We start from the raw sequence: 22799 nt of genomic DNA, 5'->3' as shown, positions 1-22799 counted from the left end.
AGTTTTAATATGTAAGTTTAGGGATCAACTGAGGTACTTTAGTTATGCATAAAATACACACCAATTCAAGTGAAATACTTTTAAATATGTACTTTTAAAATTTTAATAAACTTTCTTGAGGAATAAGTTACATGCAATAAAACACATGCATTTTAATTGTGTAGAGTCTGACAAAATGTATACACCTGTATAACCACCACCCCAATCAAGATATACCATTATCTTTATTTGGTTTATGTTTTTTATTAGGACCTATGCAGTAACCACTTTCATTTTTTACTATAATTTTTAGGTTTGATTGTTTTGCTTCTGTGTTGTAACAGCACCATTAACATGTGGTTAACCTACTTTTTTGTTTTAAGTGATGGAAAATGCCAGTTTTCTGTGCAGAATGAAATGTGGCTCAATGCATTTTTGCATTTTTTCCCCTGTATATTTTGCCTTTGTAATTTGAGGGATTCAGAGAAGAATTGTTTTCTTAATTTTTTAAATTATTAGCTCATTTTATTAATTGCTTAATAAATAGTTGTTACAATAAATGGTGACTTTCTTTGTGTACTACTATTCCTATCACAGAAAAGACATTCAATAAAAATTTGATTTTTTAACTCGGAGAAGGAATAACCCAGTAAATATTAATTTTCTGAAATGAAATAATTAAATATGCTATGAAACTGCTATCTGGCATAGTCTGTGATTTGGCTATTCTGGCAAACAGTATTTTGAGTGATGTGGAGTTACCTTTTAAAGCATAGAGGGGATTATTAGTTTTCAGAGTTAGAATGTAGTGAAATTGATAGGCTAGGGTTAATGCTTCTCAAGTATCTGGATCATATCTCAGATGGCAGTCATGTTTTAAATGGTACATTTATTGGGAGAAAGTGGTTGTTGGCTCAGGCCTACCTATCATATTGTAAACTTTACCTAAATTTGTTCTGAGAAAACATACAGGTTTTCTCAGAGTTTCTTTTCCCTCGTTTTCAAGTGGGAAATGTATTTGACTTTTTTATGGAAAATGTCGGGGGGTGGGATCCCATTTCGGAGATTTTTCCAGAGAAGATCCCTTTATTATCAGCTATTCCTGTAATTAGAAAAAGCTATGCATTTTTAATGTTTTTATTAATTTGTTTACAGGATTTCTATGTAAGATTGACATGTTTTTATATAAAATAAAAACAACCCCAAAACAGAACACTTGTCTATTGACAAACTAATTTTTCCTGATTGTCTTGGACCTAAACCAGTTTTAATCCTGAATTCTGTCTATAGAATTAATGCCAGTATTGGTATTTAGCTCCTTACCTCTGTAATATTATAGATTAATACTTTCTTTAATGGAATTATGTATATCATTATGTTTTAGCTAGTTTGTCTCCTAAGTGCGGATGAATTTATATGTGAAAGTTAATATTTAGATTCTCGGTAATACTGAGTCTTATTATATCAGCTTTGCCATTGACCAATGGTGGACTTGCTTTCTATAAAAAGTACCTATCAGGCCTATTTATAATTCCTCTCTTACGCCATATCACTTTAGCAGTGTTTTTTGTGCATGATGTATAGCAGAAACTGATCCTTTGCATTTTTGGCTTCCTCTGTAGGTAACGTGTTTTTCTTTTCTCTTTCCTTGAGGCTTTTTCCTCCCTCAATTAGACTTGTTGGGTGCTCTGGTTTCCTATTTTTCTAAATTGCCCTAATGCAGGTGTTCTCTAGACCCCAGATTTTGTGTCTTTGGTGTTTATCTGGGAACAGCCTTTAACGTTTTTATGCTTACGTGAGACAGACAGATGGGTCAGACTGGTAAGAGTGCCCAGGACAAAGCAAGCCAAAAAAGATCTGAAAGTCAGCCTAAGGTTAGGTCTTGGGACTTGTGACAGAACAAGAAAGTAAAAAGTGCGCCTCTAACCTCTCCTCAGGGTGAAGGGACTAATCTCTACTATCTGTGAATTTTGTTTCTTTGGTTTTGTGTGCATAGAGGAGTGCTAAAAATGTTATGTTGCTGAATTTATTGTTACTAACAGTGGACAGTAGAATGAAAATAGAAAACAATTGGCATTTTTTAGGTTGTTTAGTGCTTGCTCATTTTTCAGGTGACATAGGCATAAACAGATCTGTATATTCCATTGCTCTTAGTTTTCTGTTAGTTTTATAATACTGTATCCAGAAATTTATTGCTGGGGATTCAAATGAAAAATTCTTTTCTGATTAAGTGAGTGATGCAAAGTACTTGTATCACCCCCTCATGGTTTTAGATCGCTATCTGACAGACTGCTAATATACAAAATATGGTTTCTTTAACAAGCAAAATGTTAGCCAGTAGCTGTTAATTGAGAGTAATGAGTGTAAAAAATGATTAAAAGAAGCCAGAATAATCCTGTTTCTATTTTAAAGGATAAGCTCCATACAGTCTTGAGTTTAGGCCCAGTCTTATTTTTATCTTTACCTCTGAGGCTATGTGGTCAGAAAAAAAGCAGAAACCTCAGAGCATGTGTGATTGACTTGGGTTTGTATCCCAGTTCTACCTTCTACTCACTCTTGGCCACCAGCATGTTACTTAACCTCCCCGAGTCTCAGTTTATTTATTTAATCCAAAAAAAAGGGTGTGGTATGGTGGTGGAGATAAACTGTTGGTATAGGTTTAAATGAAATAATGTATATAAAATAATGCAATGGAAGTAGTTCTCTTGCTCTGACTTGTGATACTAAAGTATTAATACTTCATACTGAATTTGAGCTCTAAGGTAAACATCTAAGGAATAAGGAGAAAAATACCAATATTAAACTCATTTACACTCCTAGATATTATGGAAAAACCTGGAATGCTAGACAAGTGGCAGTGGAATAGTTAGTCACTCTTTTGTTTTTGAATTTTCTTCTTAAATATTGCAGATAATCATAAACTTAATAGAAAGTTAAAGTTCTTTTCTGAGTAGATTATTAATGTCAAGGTGTATTTCTGTAGAAATTAAGCAGTGTTTCCAGTGAAGGGTTATTTCTTAACAGGATCATGCTGAAGGAATAGATTTCTAAGGAAAGGTCCTGATTTAAATTTTAAAACTTTCCTTTATGATAAGGGTATCACTGATATACTTCTAATATGTGCAAGAGGAGTTATTTGCTTTTTGAAACAGTAAAAAACTTTTAAGTAGAAAGAAGTAGTTGATGTTTGTGGTTGCATGGAAGACCTAAACATGCTGTAAGTTCTGTGACATTAACATCAAAATTCTGTACGTAGAAATGTTAAATTTTCAGAAAATCTTTATCCTAATGGAGAATAGGGCAACATTTTTGGCCAGGGGGAAGGTTTATTAATATTTATTTAATGCCCTTCACACAAATATAGAATGACTCTTGGTTCAGCATTATGAAAATATATTATTTCTGACTTAGTTTATTTAGGAAACCATCTTGATTTTTCTTTTCTGCAATTAAGTCTGCTTTTCTTTTGGAAGGAGGGAGCTTTTGGGCTCAAAGATCCAAAAAGAGACATATTTCAATGTTTTCCAGCTCCAATACCTTTTAGGTTTTGAGCCATTTTAGTAAGTCCAGCAATAAGTTCCTTATTTCTGTCACCATTTTAGTACTAGTGGATGCCATGGCTAGTGTCCAATTGCTCCTATTTTTTTGAGACATTGTCAGGAGGTAGAGGACAAAGGTATATTAAGCATTTACTATTATGTGCTAGAAAATGTACTTTACACAGTGTACCTTTTAATCCTCACAACAGCCCACTGAGGTAGGGATTACTAGCTCCATTTTACAAATAAGACCACCAAATCAAGAGGTACAATAACTTGTGCATAGCTAGCAATTGACTGAAGACTCACAGCTAGAATTTAAGCCCAGGTCATTTCCCATTTCTCATGCTGCTCTAACCATCAGAAGAACAGAAGTGATTTCACTAAACTCTAGATGAGAATTCAGTAAGAGAAAAAGCTCATGAACAAAAAAGATAATCATCCTGCATTTTTTTCCCCAAAAGGGAAATTCTCCCTAGGGCAAAATGCATCTTTCTCTTATATTTGAGTGTAATCCAATACAACAGTTTTGCACAATTTTTCTTTTGTTTAATTTTTAGAAATCTTAAGAGAATGAAGCCTCAAGAGTACTATATACATTTTCTATTTTAAGTGTTTTTAGAATTCTAAAATTGTGTAGGTTTTTTTTCCAATTAAAAAATCTTGAGAGGGTTTGAGAATATATTTTAGACTCCCTTTTTGAGTTTTCCTGCCCTTCTCTCCTTTCTCTAGGCCGTATTAACCATTAGAGATGAAATCCAGTTATTCCAAACCTAAGCACTTTGCATTAACAAGTCTAAAGTGGGGAGAAAAGATAGAATAAAGCTATAAGGATACTAGGAAAGAAATAAAGAGAAACTAGATTTTAATGCTGGTAAATCAGAGAGTTATCCTGCCGCGTGTATAAGCATCTCAGGACCTTTGGTCTGTTGTCCTGTCTTCTCATTCATAGTAGATGCACTGATCTTGTTTTGTTGTTGCTGGAATTGACTCAATTCAATTGACATTTAAGCGAACATTTTTTTGCATGTGTATTTACTTGGACTAAAGTCCAGGGCAGTCAAATCATATTTCTGTCAGGCATTATATATCCTCACCAAACTTATTGGCATTAGAGGCATTTAAAGGTGTGAGAAAAAAACTTAAAGTATTATACAGTATTGGTATAATTTCACTGAAGACACCCCCAAGGCAAAGTACCTTTTTCCTCCTTTTTAAAAATATTGTCAATTATGTATAACAAAAAATTGCTATTTCATCTATTTTTAAGTGTATAGTTGAATGGCATTAAGTCCATCCGGTGTTGTGCAAGCCTCACCACTGTCCGTTTCCAGAAATTGCTGATCATCTCGAATAGAAACTCTATCCATTAAGCAGTAACTTCCCAATCTCAGTAAACCCCTCAAGCCCTATAACCACTGATCTACTTTCTGTCTCTGTGAAATTACCTATTCTAGATACTTCATATAAGTGGAATCATACAGTATTTGTCCTTTTGTGCCTAGCTGATGTCTCTTAACATGTTTTCCAGTTTTGTCCATGGTCATGATGTAGCATGTATCAAAATTTCATTCCTTATATTATATGTATTCCATTATATGTCTGCACCACATTTTGTTTATCCATCATCCACTGGATACTTTGGTTGCTTCCACCTTTTGGCTATTATGAATAATGCTGCTGTGAACACTGATAATATAAGTATCTGTGTGAGTCCTTACTTTCATTTCTTCTGGGTATATACCCTAGAATGGAAATGATGAATTATATGGTAATTCTGTGTTTAACTTACTGTCTGTTTTCCACAGTGGCTACACCATTTTATATTCACACCAGCAAAACATGAGGGTTCCAGTTTCTCCACATTCTTGGCAATACTTATTATTTTCAGGGTTTTGTTGTTGTTTTGTTAATAGTCATTCTAATAGGTATGAAGTGGTTTCTCATGTGGTTTTGATTTACATTTCCCTAGTGGCTGGTGATGTTGAACATCTTTCATGTGCTTATTAGCCATTTGTATATCTTTTTGTGTGTGTGTGTGAGAAATGTCTACTTTAGTCCTTTGTCCATTTTTAACTGAATTGTTTGGTTTGTTTTGAGTTGTAGGAGCTCTTTAAATATTCTGAATATTAATCTCTTATCAGGTATACAATTCACAAATACTGTCTTTCATTCTGTGGTTTGTCTTTTCACTCTTAGGAAACAGAAAAGTTGTTAAGTTTTAATTAAGTCCAATTTATTTTTCTTTTGTTACCTGTGCTTTTGTTGTCATATCTAAGAAGTACCATTGCCAAATCCAATATAATGAAGAGTTTTATAGTGTTAACTTTTATGTTTAGGTCTTTGATCCATTTTTTAGTTACTTTTTGTATGGTGTATAAAGTAAGGGTCCAAATTCATTCTTTTACATGCTGATATCCAGATTTTTTCAACACCATTGAAAAGAAGATTACACTTTCCTCACTGAATGGTCTTGGTATCCTTATAAAAAATCATTTGACCATATGTGTGGGGAGAGAGCACTTCTTAAAAAAATGAAACATCTGATAGATGTATGACTTCTGTGTTTGTGCTTCAGCATTTCTTCTTCAAGAAAGATGAGGTTCCTTGCAACAGTGATGCATTAAACTAATACTGGAAGATCAGCTCAGTTGAACTTAACTGTGTGGTTAGTGTATAAACTGGATGTATCTGTGGAAGTTCTTAGTGTGATAACAAGGTCTCTTAAAGGAGAGTATTTTATTGAAAGGTTTTTGGTACAAACCAAGGAAGATAACCTTCATCAGAAAAGCCAGATAAATTCTCACAGTCCCAAGTTCCAAGAGAGTACTCAGGGCATCCTTCTTACAACTTGGAAAAAGTCTGACTTGCACAATATCTTACTCTATAGTCCTCCACTAACAGATGGTCTATATACAAGATATTTTTGTGTTAGAGAATGAGCTCTTTCAAGTCAGTTATTAAGTTATTAACCTTTATCTGTCTTCTGACTTGTTCTGAGGGATTTATCAGTTTGTGAGTGAACCAAATGTGTACAATTGATGATTAAAGGAATACAAAAATAGGTGTACCTTGGTGAGTAAAATGTAGTCATTATCCCCCTTAGTGATCCTTTTTCTCCTTAAAACAATTTTTTAACTGGGTTTTTTTCTTTTATTTCTGAAAAAGTAGAAAAAGGAGATGAGCTGAATATTTGAACAGAGAACATAGGGTAACAGATAAAAAGAAAAAAAATGCAAAAGGAGTTGATCCTTTCCCAAAAAGGAAAAAAATTAGGATTGTAGTTTATAAAATTATTAATAAAAATAACATCAAACAAAATAAAAGTATAACCAGAATATTACACAAGCATAATATATATATCTAGTGTATATTGCCTCAGGAAGTGATTATTTTAAACAGGAGAAGACTTGTTCTATTTGTCCTCAACTCAGAAAAGTTGTGAAGATAAAAAGTGATAATTTATTTAGTACTAGAATCCAATCATGATTTGTATCAAGGATCCAGTTTGAATAAGCTGAACTTGTTAGGGCCTGTGGTTAAATGAATTTATATAGGGGGAAGGTTTGCTATTTATAGTTTTGGCTATAAACAATAAAATAAACCTTTAAGTAAAATCCCCAAAAGAGATTTGGGGTGACTTGCAAAACTAAACACATAAAATGGGTTAAAATACTAAATTTTTTGTAAAGCCCATAACAAAATATGCTTCCAAATAGATACTATCCTTCATATAGTCACCTTATAAGGGAAAATGTATTCCAATATTGCTATCATTTCTTAGACCTTTTAGGAATTCTGTTGGAATTGTTTCACAGCCGGTTTATAAACCGACAAGAAAACCTGCCTCACTGCTTTAAGTAGTCATACCTGCTTTTTTTGTTGTTGTTGTTATCATTAATCTACAATTACATGAGGAACATTATGTTTACTAGACTCCCCCCATCACCAAGTCCCCCCCACAAACTCCATTACAGTCACTGTCCATCAGCATAGTAAGATGCTGTAAAATCACTACTTGTCTTCTCTATGTTGCACAGCCCTCCCTGTGCCCCCCTGACATTATACATGCTAATCATAAGGCCTCTTTCTTCTCCCCCCCTTCTCCCTCCCTTCCCACCCATCCTCCCCAGTCCCTTTCCCTTTGGTAACTGTTAGTCCATGCTTGGGTTCTGTGATTCTGCTGCTGTTTTGTTCCTTCAGTTTTTCCTTTGTTCTTATATTCCACATATGAGTGAAATATACCTGCTTTTTATAATTTAATTTTTAAAATTAAAGTATCATTAATGAACAGTCATATGTTGGTTTCAGATGTACATCAGAGTGGTTCAACAGACCCTGTGGTTAGCTTCTGTCATGATTGAGACTTTGTGTGCTCTTTTATCCTCCTCCCCTCACCTGCTCCAACCACTCCTCCTTAGTAACCACTAGTCACCTCTCAGTGTCTGAGTCTAATGTTGTTTTGTTTCTTCTGTTTTGCTTTGTTGTGTTTTATTTATTTATTTATTTATTTATTTTGGTATCATTAATATACAATTACATGAGTAACATTGTGGTTACTAGACTCCCCCCATTATCAAGTCCCCACCACATACCCTATTACAGTCACTGTCCATCAGCGTAGTAAGATGCTATAGAATCACTACTTGTCTTCTTTGTGCTATATTGCCTTCCCTGTACCCCCCTGCCACATTATGTATGCTAATAGTAATGCCCCTTATTCCCCTTCTCCCTCCCTTCCCTCCCACTCCTGCCCAGTCCCTTTCCCTTTGTCAGCTGTTAGTCCATTCTTGGGTTCTGTGAGTCTACTGCTGTATTGTTCCTTCAGTTTTTGCTTTGTTCTTATGCTCCACAGATGAGTGAAATCATTTGGTACTTGTCTTTCTCCTCCTGGCTTATTTCACTGAGCATAATACCCTCTAGATCCATCCATGTTGTTGCAAATGGTAGGATTTGTTTTCTTCTTATGGCTGAATAATATTCCATAGTGTATATGTACCACATCTTCTTTATCCATTCATCTACTGTTGGGCACTTAGGTTGCTTCCATTTCTTGGCTATTGTACATAGTGCTGTGAAAAACATAGGGGTGCATCTGTCTTTTTGAATCTGTGATCCTATATTCATAGGGTAAATTCCTAGGAGTGGAATTCCTGGATCAAATGGTATTTCTATTTTGAGTTTTTTGAGGAACCTCCATACTGCTTTCCACAATGGTTGAACTAATTTACATTCCCACCAGCAATGTAGGAGGGTTCCCCTTTCTCCACATCCTCACCAGCATTTGTTGTTCCTATTCTTTTCTGTGTTGGCCATCCTAACTGGTGTGAGGTGATATCTCATTGTGGTTTTAATTTGCATTTTGATGATTAAATGATGTGGAGCATCTTTTCATATGCCTGTTGGCCATTTGAATTTCTTCTTTGGAGAAGTGTCTGTTCAGATCTTCTGCCCATTTTTTAATTGGGTTATTTGTTTTTTGGGTGATAAAGCATATGAGTTCTTTATGTATTTTGGATGTTAACCCCTTATCAGATAAGTTGTTTATATTCTCCCACACTGTATAATGCCTTTTTTGTTCTGCTGATGGTGTCCTTTACTGTACAGAAGCTTTTTCTTTGATGTAGTCCCATTTGTTCATTTGTACTTTTGTTTCCCTTGCCTGTGATGTGTTCAGGAAAAAGTTGCTCATTTATATTCAAGAGACTTTTGCCTATGTTCTCTTATATGAGTTTTATGGTTTCATGACTTACATTTAGGTCTTTGATCCATTATGGAATTACACAATAATCCAATTTCATTCTCTTATATGTAGCTGTCTACTTTTGCCAACACCATTTGTTGAAGAAGCTGTCTTTTACCTATTGTATATCCAGGGCTCCTTTATCATTTATTAATTGGCTTTATATGTGTGGGATTATATCTGGGCTAACTATTCTGTTCCATTGATCTGTGGGTCTGTTCTTGTTCCAGTACCAAATTGTTTTGATTAGTAAGGCTTTGTAATAGAGCTTGAAGATGGAGAGTGTAATCCCCCCAGCTTTATTCTTCCTTCTCAGGATTGTTTTGACTATTCAGGGTCTTTTGTGGTTCCATATGAATTTTAGAGCTATTTGTTCTAGTTCATTGAAGAATGCTGTTGGTATTTTGATAGGGATTGCATCGTATCTGTAAATTGCTTTGGACAGGATGACCATTTTGATATTAATTCTTCCCATGAGCATGGGATATATTTCTATTTATTAGTCTCTTTAATTTCTCTAATGAGCATTGTATAGTCTTCAGAGTACAGCTCTTTTCACTTCATTGGTTAGGTTTATTCCTAGGTATTTTATTCTCTTTGGTGCCATTGTAAATGGAGTTGTTTTCCTGATTTCTCTTTCTGCTAGTTTATCATTAGTATAGAGGAATACAATAGATTTCTGTGTATTAGTTTTGTATCCTGCAACTTCGCTTAATTCATTTATTAGTTCTAGTAGTTTTGGGGTGGATTCTTTAGGGTTTTTTTATGTACAGTATCATGTCATCTGCGAACAATGACAGTTTAACTTCTTCCTTACCAATCTGAATGCCTTTTATTTCTCTGTGTTGTCTGATTGCCATGGCTAGGACCTCCAGTACTGTGTTGAATAAAAGTGGTGAGAGTAGACATCCTTGTCTTGTTCCCGATCTTAGAGGAAAAGCTTTCAGCTTTTTGCTGTTAAGTATGATGTTGGCTGTGGGTTTGTTGTATATGGCCTTTATTATATTGAGGTACTTGCCCTCTATATCCATTTTTTTTTTTTGTAGATAATTATTTTTTATCGAAGGGTAGTTGACACACAATATTACATTACATTAGTTTCAGGTGTACAACACAGTGATTCAACATTTATATACATGATAATTCTAGGTACCAGCTATCACCATACCAAGTTGTTACAATATTTTGACTACATTCCTTATGCTATACATTACATCCCGGTTACTTATTTATTTTACAATTGGAAGTGTGTACTTTTTTTGTTGTGGTTGTTGTGAGGGCATCTCTCATATTTATTGATCAAATGGTTGTTAACAACAATAAAATTCTGTATAGGGGAGTCAGTGCTCAATGCACAATCATTAATCCACCCCAAGCCTAATTTTCATCAGTCTCCAATCTTCTGAAGCATAACGAACAAGTTCTTACATGGAGAACAAATTCTTACATAGTGAATAAGTTACATGGTGAACAGTACAAGGGCAGTCATCACAGAAACTTTTGGTTTTGCTCATGCATTATGAACTATAAACAGTCAGTTCAAATATGAATACTCATTTGATTTTTATACTTGATTTATATGTGGCTACCACATTTCTCTCTTTATTATTATTATTTTTAATAAAATGCTGAAGTGGTAGGTAGATACAAGATAAACGTAGAAAACATAGTTTAGTGTTGTAAGAGAGCAAATGTAGATGATCAGGTGTGTGCCTGTAGACTATGTGTTAATCCAAGCTAGACAAGGGCAATAAAACATCCACATATGCAGAAGATTTCTCTCAGAACAGGGGGGTGAGATTCTAAGCCTCACCTCTGTTGATCCCCAATTTCTCACCAGATGGCCCCCCTGCGACTGTGCCTGTATATCCATTTTGTTGAGAGTTTTTATCATGAATGGATGTTGAATTTTGTCAAATGCTTTTTCAACATCTATTGAGATGATCGTGTTATTTTTGTCCTTTTTGTTAATGTGGTGTATGATGTTGATGGATTTTCGAATATAGTACCATCCCTGGAGTAAATCACACTTGATTGATCATGATGGATGATGTTTTTTATGTATTTTTGAATTTGGTTTGCTAATATTTTGTGTTGAGTATTTTTGCATCTATGTTCATCAGGGATATTGGTCTGTAATTTTCTTTTTTTGTGATATCTTTGTCTGGTTTTTGTATTAGAGTGATGCTGGCCTCAGAGAATGAGTTTGGAAGTATTCCTTCCTCTTCTACATTTTGGAAAACTTTAAGGAGGATTGGTATTAGGTCTTCTCTAAATGTTTGATAAAATTCAGCAGTGAAGCCATCTGGTTCAGGAATTTTTTTTCTAAATAGTTTTCTGATTGCCAGTTCAATTTCATTGCTGGTAATTGGTCTGTTCAGATTTTCTGTTTCTTCTTGGGTCAGTCTTGAAAGGTTGTATTTTTCTAGAAAGTTGTCTGTTTTGTCTAGGTTATCCAATATATTGGCATACAATTTTTCATAGTATTCTCTAATAATTCTTTGTATTTCTGTGTTGTCCATAGTGATTTTTCCTATCTCATTTCTGATTCTGTTTATGTGTGTACACTCTTTTTTTCTTGATAAGTCTAGCTACGGGGTTATGTATTTTGTTTATTTTCTCAAAAAACCAGCTCCTGGTTTCATTGATCCTTTTGTTGTTTTATTCTTCTCAGTTTTATTTATTTCTGCTCTGATCTTTATTATGTCCCTCCTTCTACTGATTTGGGCCTCATTTGTTCTTCTTTTTCTAGTTTCATTAATTGTGAGTTTAGACTGTTCATTTGGGGTTGTTCTTTCTTGAGGGAAGCCTGTATTGCAATGTACTTCCCGCTTAGAACTGCCTTCGCTGTATCCCACAGGTTTTGGCCTTTTGTGTTGTTGTTTTCATTTGTCTCCATATATTGCTTGATCTGTTTTTTAATTTGGTCTTTGATCCATTGATTCTTTAGGAGCATGTTGTTAAGTCTCCAAGTGTCATGGGTTTTTCTTGTTTTCCTTGCATAATTTATTTCTGATTTCATACCTTTGTGGTCTGAGAAGCTGATTGGCACAGTTTCAATCTTTTTGAATTTACTGAGGCTCTTTGTGTGGCCTAGTATGTGATCTATTCTGGAACCTGTTCCCTGTACACTTGAGAAGAATGTATATCTTGCTGCTTTTGGGTGGAGTGTTGTGTAGATGTCTATTAGGTCCATCTCTTCTAATGTGTTGTTCAGTGCCTCTGTCTCCTTACTTATTTTCTGTCGATTAATCTATGCTTTGAAGGGAGTGGTGTGTTGAAGTCTCCTAAAATGAATGCATTGCATTCTATTTCCCCCTTTAATTCTGTTAGCATTTATTTCACATATTTAAGTGCTCCTCCATTGGGTGCATAGATATTTGTAATGGTCATTTCCTCTTGTTGGACTGACCCCTTTATCATTATGTAATGTCCTTCTTTATCTCTTGTTACTTTCTTTGTTTTGAAGTCTATTCTGTCTGACATAAGTACTGCTACTTCTGCTTTTTTCTCCCTGTTATTTTTGTGAAATATCTTTTTCCATCCCTTCACTTTAAGTCTATGTATGTCTCTGGGTTTGAAGTGAGTCTCTTGTAGGCAGCATATAGATGGGTCTTGTTGTTTTTTTTTTTACCCATTCTGTAATCTGTGTTTTTTGATTGGTGCATCCGTTTGCATTTAAGGTAACTTTCGATAATGTGCTTATTGCCATTGTAGGCTTTAGATTCATGGTTACCAAAGGTTCAAGGGCAGCTTCCTTACTACCTAACAGTCTATCTTAACTCACTTATTAAAGTATTTAAAATAAATCTAAATGTTCTTTTTTTTTCTCTCCTTCCTTCTCCTCCTCCACTCTTTGTATATGAGGTGTCATATTCTGTACTCTTTGTGTATCCCTTGACTAACTTTGTGAGTACTTGTTTAATTTTGTATTTGCTTAGTACTTAATTGGTCTACTTCCTTTACTGTGGTTTTATTTTCTCTGGTGACAGCTATTTAGTCTTAAGAGCACTTCCATCTAGAGCAGTCCCTTTAAGATACACTGCAGAGACGGTTTGTTGGTGGTGAATTCCCTCAACTTTTGCTTATCTGGAAATTGTTTAATCCCTGCTTCAAATTTAAATGATAACCTTTCTGGGTAGTGTTTCTTGGTTTGAGACCCTTCTTTTTCATTGCATTAAATGTGTCATGCCACTCCCTTCTGTCCTGAAAGGTTTCTCCTGAGAAGTCTGCTGATAGTGTGATGGTTTTCCTTTATAAGTGTTCTTTTTCTCTCTCTGGCTGCTTTCAGTATTCTGTCCTTGTCCTTGATATTTGCCATTTTAATCACTATGTATTGGTGTTGGTTTCCCAGGGTTCCTTGTATTGGGAGATCTCTGCACTTCCATGACCTGAGAGGCTCTTTCCTTCCCCAGATTGTGGAAGTTTTCAGCAATTATTTCATCAAAGAGACTTTCTATCCCTTTTTCTCTCTCTTGTTATTCTGGTACCCCTATAATGCAAGTATTATTTCATTTGGATTGATCGCATAGCTCTCTTATTATTCTTTGATTCCTGGTGATCCGTTTTCTCTCTGTGCCTCAGTTTCTTTGGTTTTCTGTTCTCTAATTTCTATTTCATTTACCATCTCCTCTACCTCATCTAATCTACTTTTAAATCCCTCCATTGTATGTTTCATTTCAGATATGTACTTTTCAAAGTTTCTTTCTCTTTGTTTAAGTCCTCCCTGAGATCTTGTATATTTTCTGTAGCTCCATGAGCATGTTTTATGACTTTTATTTTGAAATCTCTGTCAAGATGATGGGTGATGTCAGTTTCATTGAGCCCTCTTTCTGGCATTTTTCCCTGCAATTTTGTTTGGACCAAATTCTTTTGCCCTTTCATTTTTTAGTGTTTCCTATGGAATAACAACTTTGTGTACACAGCTCCCTCTGGTGCCTAGAAGCTCTACTCTCTGGTGCTGCCGAGCACCTGCAGCAATGGTGGGGGTCACAGGCAAGCAGAACCGGCACCTGCCTAGAGGAAAGAGCTAGGCTGGGAGGGTTTCCTGCCTTCCAGCTGTAATGTTGCCTCCACTGCCAGGTCCAGTGGGGCAAGCAGGCAGGGAGCCCACCCCAGTGGGGGGCCTCAGGTCTGTGTTGCCAGCCAGGGGTATAGAGCATCTGATGCTCCTGAGAGTTCCCAACCTGCTGAGCTGAGCATGCCTGGACGATTTTGTCCACCTACCCGTTCTCCTGAGCAGCGAGCTGTGTGTAATCTTTGCCCCTTTAGCACCCCTCTGGCTGCTGGGAAGTCTTTCAAACTGCCTGCCTTTTTTTTGGCCCAGGGGTGCATGTTGTGCGTATCTGTTCTTCACAAGCAGCTGGAATCTGTTTCACCAAGTTCCGCCCATCTTTGTTTTCCAAACCCACTAATCTCCAGAAAACCATGTAATGTGGGTTCATGCTGCTGGATCAGATCTCCAGGGGTGGGTGTTTAGCAATCCTGGACTTCTACTCCCTACCCACCCTCTTTCTCTTCCTCCTGCCTGTTGGCTGGGATTGGGGGAATTCTTGGGTCCTGCCTGATGGAGGCTTTGCTACTTTACCCATTTCTGTGAGGTCTTCTCTTTTCCCCAGATGTAGGCAGTCTCTTCTACAATCTTTGGGTTACTTTTTCAGGGTTAGTTGTATTTGCTGTATTTTCATGTTTTATGTGATTCTGGAAGGAGGTTTGTGCTTCACTTCTCATGCTGCCATCTTTTTTTCCCCCCTTGAGATACAATCTTTATATTAGCCACTCTTACTGCTTTTTCATAAACTTAAGGAGTTCTTATACTATCTTTCTCAGGAAATGAAATACTGTTTTCTACAACCAAATGTTCTTTTGAGATGGTCTATGTTAGGAAAGAATTTAAAAAGGAGTAATACTACAGTGTTACCTTACTTGTGGAAAAAAGTTCTTTGTATTAGTTGAGATAAATACCCTTAAGACTATTATTTTTAGATATATATTTATATTACATATAATACCTATTTTACATATTGATTACTTTAAAGTAACCCTATTAAATATATATTTATATTTAAAGTTAAATTTATTATATATTATATATATTTATATATTTTATATATTATATATATTATAAATAAATATTAATTTATAATTAAATATAAATAAGTGTGTGTGTGTGTGTGTGTGTGTATTAGTCTGCACTTAATTTCCAAGCGTTGATTCTCTTTATATCATTTCTGTATTACGGTTAGGGTTTTCACTGACTTTAAATTCATTTCTCTGAATATAGTCAATGATTTTGTAACATCTTTCTAAGTTGATAGTAACTGCACTGTAGAGGTTGAAGATTTAATAATATGGGTAACTGTTGAACTGCTGTGTTGTACATTTGAAACCAATATAATATTGTATATCAATACTTCAATTAAAAAAAGATTTCTCTGAATTGGAGTATGTGGTTTGTTCCTAGGTAATTAGAGAATGTAAAAGATTGCTTAATAAAATGCAATTCGATCTCCTCCATTACATGGTGAGTGATAGAAATAATTAACCAATTATCAGTGTATGATCTTTACTTGCCATTGCCAGTCATAAAAACATTCAGAAGTAAGCCAGATGTTTTTTAGGACTAAGTATCGTGAAGTATTAGTACATCACTAAAATTACTAAAGTGTATCTTCCTTTTAATACTGTAGGACATTTTCTACATGGGTAAACTTTTTTTTTTAAATTTTTTATTAAGGTATGATTATATACACTCTTATGAAGGTTTCACATGAAAAAACAATGTGGTTACTACTTTTACCCATATTATCAAGTCCCCATACATGGATAAACTTTTATCGAAATAACACTAACATAATTGCAAACTTTGATTTATAATCCCTTTTCTACTTCCACTTTCGATGAATGTTTGCTTTATCATGGGGTTAATGGCCACTGAGAAAAGGATAAATGATAATGGAGTCAAGCTGAATAGTGAAGGTTTAGGTTAAACATTAAAGTTAAAACCTGCTGGGTCAGGGAACTCCAACAGTTACATAGGCAGACTATGAAGTGATTATGATTCTTCATCACTGGGAACATTTGGTTTGACAGTCATGTAAAGGAATCAGATTCATGTAATTATAATTGTTATACCATTATGATAGGGGACCAAATTAGGTGACTACATAAAGATTCCTTTATTTCTTAAGTTCTTTATCTACCCCCTCAATTTTTCATTTAGATGAATAAAATAACATTATCTAGGATACCCTGTGCTTATTGAAGAATGAATTTTTTCCACCTGGATTTCTAATTAATTAAGTTCCTAAATTCTGTTTACTTTTTAAAGACTTTTTAAAGACTTCAAACTTTCTGTTTGAAGAAGAGGATAGTCAAAACATTACAGTTAGATAGGAGAATTCATGTGGAATTATGTGACCTAAAATATACACCAGAAGTTGCACACTGGTGGCCCATGGACCCAGCTCAGATCACAGACTACGGTTTGGCTCAAATAGAATTTGTTGGTTTTTTAAATTGAGTCAGTAGTTAAAAATTGGGAAAGTGAAAATCTAGGCTGGTCTTTATTGCACGGTTGACAACATTTGCCTCTCATTTCCCGGGGAAAGTCAGCTACAGCTGAATAGCTATTTCCCCTTTTAGGCAGACACACACCAACACTTAGCCCATTACACACATTAATTAACTTGCCTCACACTGTTATAGGTGTTTGGAACATATTACCTGAATCTGAATCTCAGAAAGTTTGTCTGGAAACTTTATAGTACCTAGAAGAGACTGGTTATAAAAATGAATTATCTGTATAAACTCAAGTAAATTCATGTGTAGTTTTTAAGAAGACTTCCTGGGCTGGGTTAATTGGGTGCTTGTTCTGTCCCTCTATGTATACCTTCTTAGTCAAATTATGTTATTTTGATCTAGAATTTATTATAAATATCTACTTGTATATCCCTGTAGTGCACTATGAGCTTCTTTAGGCCGAGGACCAGTTTTTGTTCTCAGCATTTAGTACCTGGTATACAGTAGCCACCCAAATGTTTGTCGAATTGCTCTAACTTTAATACAGGTATTTGAGTGCAATGAGCTGTTCTTATTTTTGGAAAAAATATATATATATTAGCTATTCCAATTTTTTTTTTACTACAGGGAGCTCCTTTGGTTAAAGAGAATTTTTAAAGTTATGTCAGTAATTATCAGTTTTCCTGTTGTAAATTAAAATACATATTTCTAGTAAGTGTACATGTTCTCAAAGGGAGAAATTTTGAGTTTGTTACCATTCTAATACTCTTAACATTAAAAAAAATATTTCTTAATTACCATTTAATTTTGCTTTTGCAATGAATTGAAATTGGCAGTCTTTCAAACTCCTATTGTTTACATATCCAGCCATTTGGGAGTTGGTTTTATTTTATGTTATTAGTGTTGCATAGTATCTAGCTTTTGTATTTTAAGTAAATTGAGACCATTTTTAGAAAATTTCAGTATCTTTTTTCAGATCATTTGTGATCTCTTGGTTTAGAAATAAATTCTTTTACTACATCTATGTTATTATTTTAGTGTTTTCAAATAGTTGTGAAAAGCGGAAAAAGTCTGCTGGTATCTGTTTATATGAGAATTGGAAATATTTTATTTAAATTTTCCTCAATGAAAATGTGAAGTTACTACCTTTCTAGTTAGTCTCAGAACCAGCATCACATAGCCTAAATAAATAGAGAACATTGATGTTGATGACATTCATGGCATAAAAGTAAATAAACTGTTTTCGGGTGGTTGAGTTGGACTTTTCACATTTCTTAGTGGTAGGTTCTCCTTTTGTAATGTTTATAGGACTTGTAGACATTATATTTGGTCATTTTTGCTCTTCTGTTTAGTACCACAAAAAAAAAGTTGGAGGAGTATAACTATGTTTTCAGAAACTAAACGTCTGGGGAAAATGACTCCCTATAAAGTTAAATATAATGCATATCTTAAAACTGTCATTATCTTAAGGATGTATGTATCTTCAAGTCAGTTATTTTGCTGGTAGGTAGTTTAACTTTATGAAAGTAGAATAATATGACTCCTTAGTAAGGGCAAATATCCACTGACAAAATAAAAATTTTTTCCTTCTGTTCCATATCAGACATCTGGTTAGATTTTTAGCAGCATGAAGTTGGTTCTTGTCTCTTATCAGTATGACAAATTTTAGGTGTTGGATTAGATACAGCTGGACTTAATTTAAATGGGTACTTAAAAGCAAGATTAAACTCCTCTAGGTTATTCTTGTATCCTTTATTTAGTCTGTTTTATTTACTATAGTTAAATTTTAAACACTGTTTACCAGCTGCATTCAGTTTCTATCACATAAAACTGAAATGTACTAGAGAAAATAAACTAAGACCAAATAAATTAATTTTTCTGTTTGTCTTTTGTCTTAACATTTCAAGATCAGACTTGGCTTGTATTTCAGGCTCAGGGTGCAAGAAAAGTTAAATAATGCTCAATATTTAGGCTTATTTTTAATACCCTTGTTTTGTTAATGGCCAATTTTAGTGTTTATTAGAGACTTCTAAATAGAAGGGCAGTAACTCCTGTAACTACCAATTTCCAAATGGTGTCTCTCTGTTTCAGCCCATCACAACAGTTTTAAAACCAGTTTTTGTTTTTTTGTTTTTGTTTTGTTGCTTTGTTTTGTTTTTTTAACAGGAGAGCCAGTGTAACTCCTTCAAGACTGGAGTGACACTCTGCATCTGCATCTGCCTCATGTGAGTTCTCATTTTGGCAGCAGTACTCTGCTAGGCTGGAACCTCTGTAGAGGTTTGCCCTTCCTTTTTCTAAATTCTGTGAACTACTACACAGTGAGTCTTGATGGCAAAGGGAAAAAGTGCATGAGAATTCCAGACTTCCGAGCAGAAAGTTTTAGGCTCACTTCAAAGAAACTGTCTCCTGTAATGAAGGTTCTATCTTGTATAAATAGCATTTACTCAAAACAGAGCCCACAACTTTCATTCCCACAGCATGCAGTTGATATTTTTTGTAGAGCTGTTTTTACCTTGCAGATACTGGAATAAAGAGTATCTTTAAATGCTCTCATAGTTTCAGCTTTCAAAACTTTGGTTGTTCTCTTTATAGTCTAGTTGCGTGACCTGAGAACACTGTGTGCTGCCCTAGTGGCTGAGACAGCACTAGGACTCTGGCCCTTAAAATAACTCCTTTCTTTGTCTTTGGATATTGGGTAAATTAGGATAGACCAATGGGCTTTCTTGAAGAAGCAATAAGCAGTGAATGGGTGAGGTTAAGTTTACTCTGAAACTATTGGCCGTATTTTGGAAAGTCAGTTGTAAGAATTGAGCTTGAAGCTATGCATCATTTACTCTCCAGTTTTGTGAAAGAAGATGAAATTACAGCCTTTGCAGCTGTGGAGAGGCATAGAGCTGTACTGTCTGAGGTGGTATATATGGTTCCCCACTGTTGTCAAAGCTAGCTTGTTGATTAAAAAAAAATTTTTGCTTTCCCTCACTCCCCCTAAGGAGTGGTGGTACTTTTGTAGACTTTAAGAATAGTCATTTTGCCAGTAAGTCAGAAAAAATTGTGATTATTCCCAAGGGACACTTAGAATAAAACATCTACATGCTCTGTGCAGTTGCATTCAGCTTCTCCAGCCCTGGGTGTACTGTATAGTTTTCTAGCAGATGATGTAATGGCCTAGGAATTTGTGTTACTGAAATGATTACCCAGGAAGTTTATGAGAAAATGTCAATAGCTTGTAGGTCTTACTGATTAACATGGAGCTTAGTGAAATAGATTGTGTTGTCAAAGTGGAACTTGGACTCTCTTTGCTAAATCCATTCCCACCTGTGACAGCAGCAGTTTTTTTTGGATTAGGTGAAAGAATCTGGAAGGAGAGTAGTATGTTTCAGCACCCAAACTTAAATTCTGATGGTTTGTGTAATCTAGAAATTCATTTTTAACAGTGATAAAATACCCCCCCCCCCCAACAAAGAGCTTTGGATGAGACTCAAACGTAAATTCTGGCTTTAGCTGATACTGTACATGCTATGTAACTTAAGGTCAGCAAATAGAGAAAATACATCATATTTTTGGGAAGTACCTAAACTCATTTAGAGAAAGGAAATTTAAAGTTTTTTTATAGGTGAAATTTCTAGGTCACCTTAGTTGAATACTTGGGAAGTTCTGCCCTGGAATAAACATAGTGTGGCAAGTGTACAGTGTCTTATTTTTCTGCTATCCTAGTGTTTGTGCTGGCAAAATGAGGATTTGAGAATTTTCTTCTTTTTTTTTTTTTCACTAAAAATTCAGAATAAATTGATTTGGGTTTCAATCCAAATTTTCTCATAGACACAGGTTTTAATCACCGTTATATCATCACTGTATAATTACCTGATTTCTAACTAGGGAAAATTGCTCATTTAGGGGTGAGCTGGATGGGGGTGATTTAAGGTTTTTTTTTGATCTCCCATTCTTAAGGCATATCCAGCAAATAACGCTTCTGAAAAATTAATAACTGCAAAAATTTTATATAGTGCCACATCCTATAAGAATCAGTGTCAATGGATTATCCAAACTACTTAGCTATACTGGAATTTTGTTTCATTTAATTTGTTTGTAATAAGTGGGGCTTTGTTAGGATTGAAAATGATGTTTGTTTTATGGAAATTTTGTTAAAATGAGATTTATTTTCAACTGGGTGGAAGCACAGGGTTTGGTGAAAGGTGTTATTTTGTATTCTCAAAATAATTCATATTGACAGCAGTGGATGCTGTGCTCTCCTGGTTTTGTGGTAATGCATCAGATCTTACTGTTAAAGTGTATGAATATATAGCACTTCCTTTACCACAGGGTACATCTTCTAGCTTTAAGGATTCCATACTTAACACTTCAAAAAGTTTTTTTAGCGGGTGGGGGAAAGATGGGGCTGCAATTGAGAGGAGGGAAAAAAAAGAACCTATTTTGAAAATGTTAGCTGGGGTTAGCATTAACGTTACATTATTATTACCTATGAGACAACAAAAGAAATGACAGCTTCTTTTGGTAACTGTTCTGATGATATGACTCACACATTTCCTGAAGGACCTTCAAAATTTTAGTCTTTTTAAATATGGCATGTTTAAAGGATTTCAAAAGCTTACCCTGCTTTTTAAATTTTTTGATTTAATTAAAAAGAATAAGTAAATACATTAATATGTTACAAGTTTGAAAGGTATAAAAGAAGGTCTCCTTCATTTCCCTGTTCCTTATCCACTCAATTCCCTACTGTGGAGGCAATCATTATTACAGGTTTCTTTTCTGTACTTCCAGAAATATTCTGAAGGATTGTTTTTAGAAAGGGAGAAAGGGAAACTTGCACTCATTATAATATTAGTACTAACTAGAATAGGCAGACTAATTGCAATGAAAAGTCAATTTGAGCCACAGCCACAGGCTGGCTGTATGTTAATCCTAGAGAGAACTGTAATATTATAATAGTAGTTGCATTATTATGAGACATAAGAATAGAATGGATTTTTTTTGGCCTTATTTGGTATTTAGCAAGATTGCAGGTCTTTTTATTATTTTTAATATTGCTTACCCTCTCCTAGAGACTTGTGGAAGGATGCTTACCTAAACATTGCATTTGGAAAAAAACCTGTTTAGAGGAGCAGAATTTTTGCAATGATGATTCTAAGAAGTTTTTTAATTATGGAAAATTTCAGATATATACAATAATAGAAAGAAATCCCCATGCTTTATTTTACCTGTAACCGACTCAGTATGCTGCTTAGGCAGAAAAGGAGATCTGTTTATTTTATACACACTTGCACATATACCCATCCTTCTGTAATCACATCTAATAAAATGAGTCATAATTTAATTCTCTTTTTTAATGCTTTTTTTTCCAGTTTTATTGAGAAATAATTGACATACATCACTGTATAAATTTAAGGCATACAGCATGATTGTTTGGTTTACATATATAGTGAAACGATTACCCCAGTGCAGTTAACATCCACCTCCCCATACAGGTATCAATAAGAGACAGAAAAAAAAATAAAGGAAAAACAGTTTTTTCCTTGTGATGAGAGAGAGAACTCTTAGGATTCACTCTCTTAACAGTAGTTTAGTTATAGTTGTCATGGTGTACATTACATCCCTAGTACTCATTTATAACTGGAAGTTTATACTTTTGACCACCTCCCTTCAACCCCCCTCCCTTACCCCTAGACATAATACTTTAATGTGTAATTCTCAGTTCACATCCAGATTTCCTTAATTGTCTCAGACATGTCCTTTTATGGTTGATTTTGCAGTAGTAACTTGTAAAGTGTAGTTTTGATGACTGTAATGTTGTTAGGGCTGATAAGAAAACAAGTTAATCCTGACAAATAAAATTATGCTGATTGGAGGAGTATAAAGCAGATACAAGCCAAATAGGAATTCCAAAAATAGACTGGTTTCTTTAAAAAGCTCAGTTTGAAAGATTCCTGCACCAATTGTGCACATCAGTGAAGCCTTCAGCTTACATAGACCTCTCTAGTTTTCTATTTAGTTATATTCTC

General features: G+C 34.7%; 1 protein-coding gene across 8 annotated transcripts in view; it reads left to right on the top strand.

Moving 5' to 3' along the window:
* NT5C2 (5'-nucleotidase, cytosolic II) overlaps positions 1-22799 on the top strand; it is a 155554-nt gene that overhangs the window by 116425 nt on the left and 16330 nt on the right. The gene's annotated exons all lie outside the window — the stretch shown is intronic.

The sequence above is a fragment of the Manis pentadactyla genome, chromosome 8 (genome assembly GCF_030020395.1).
Source record: "Manis pentadactyla isolate mManPen7 chromosome 8, mManPen7.hap1, whole genome shotgun sequence".
NCBI lineage: Eukaryota > Metazoa > Chordata > Mammalia > Pholidota > Manidae > Manis > Manis pentadactyla.
The sequence above is the reverse complement of the archived record's forward strand: the minus strand, read 5'-3'. Positions and strand labels throughout refer to the sequence as shown.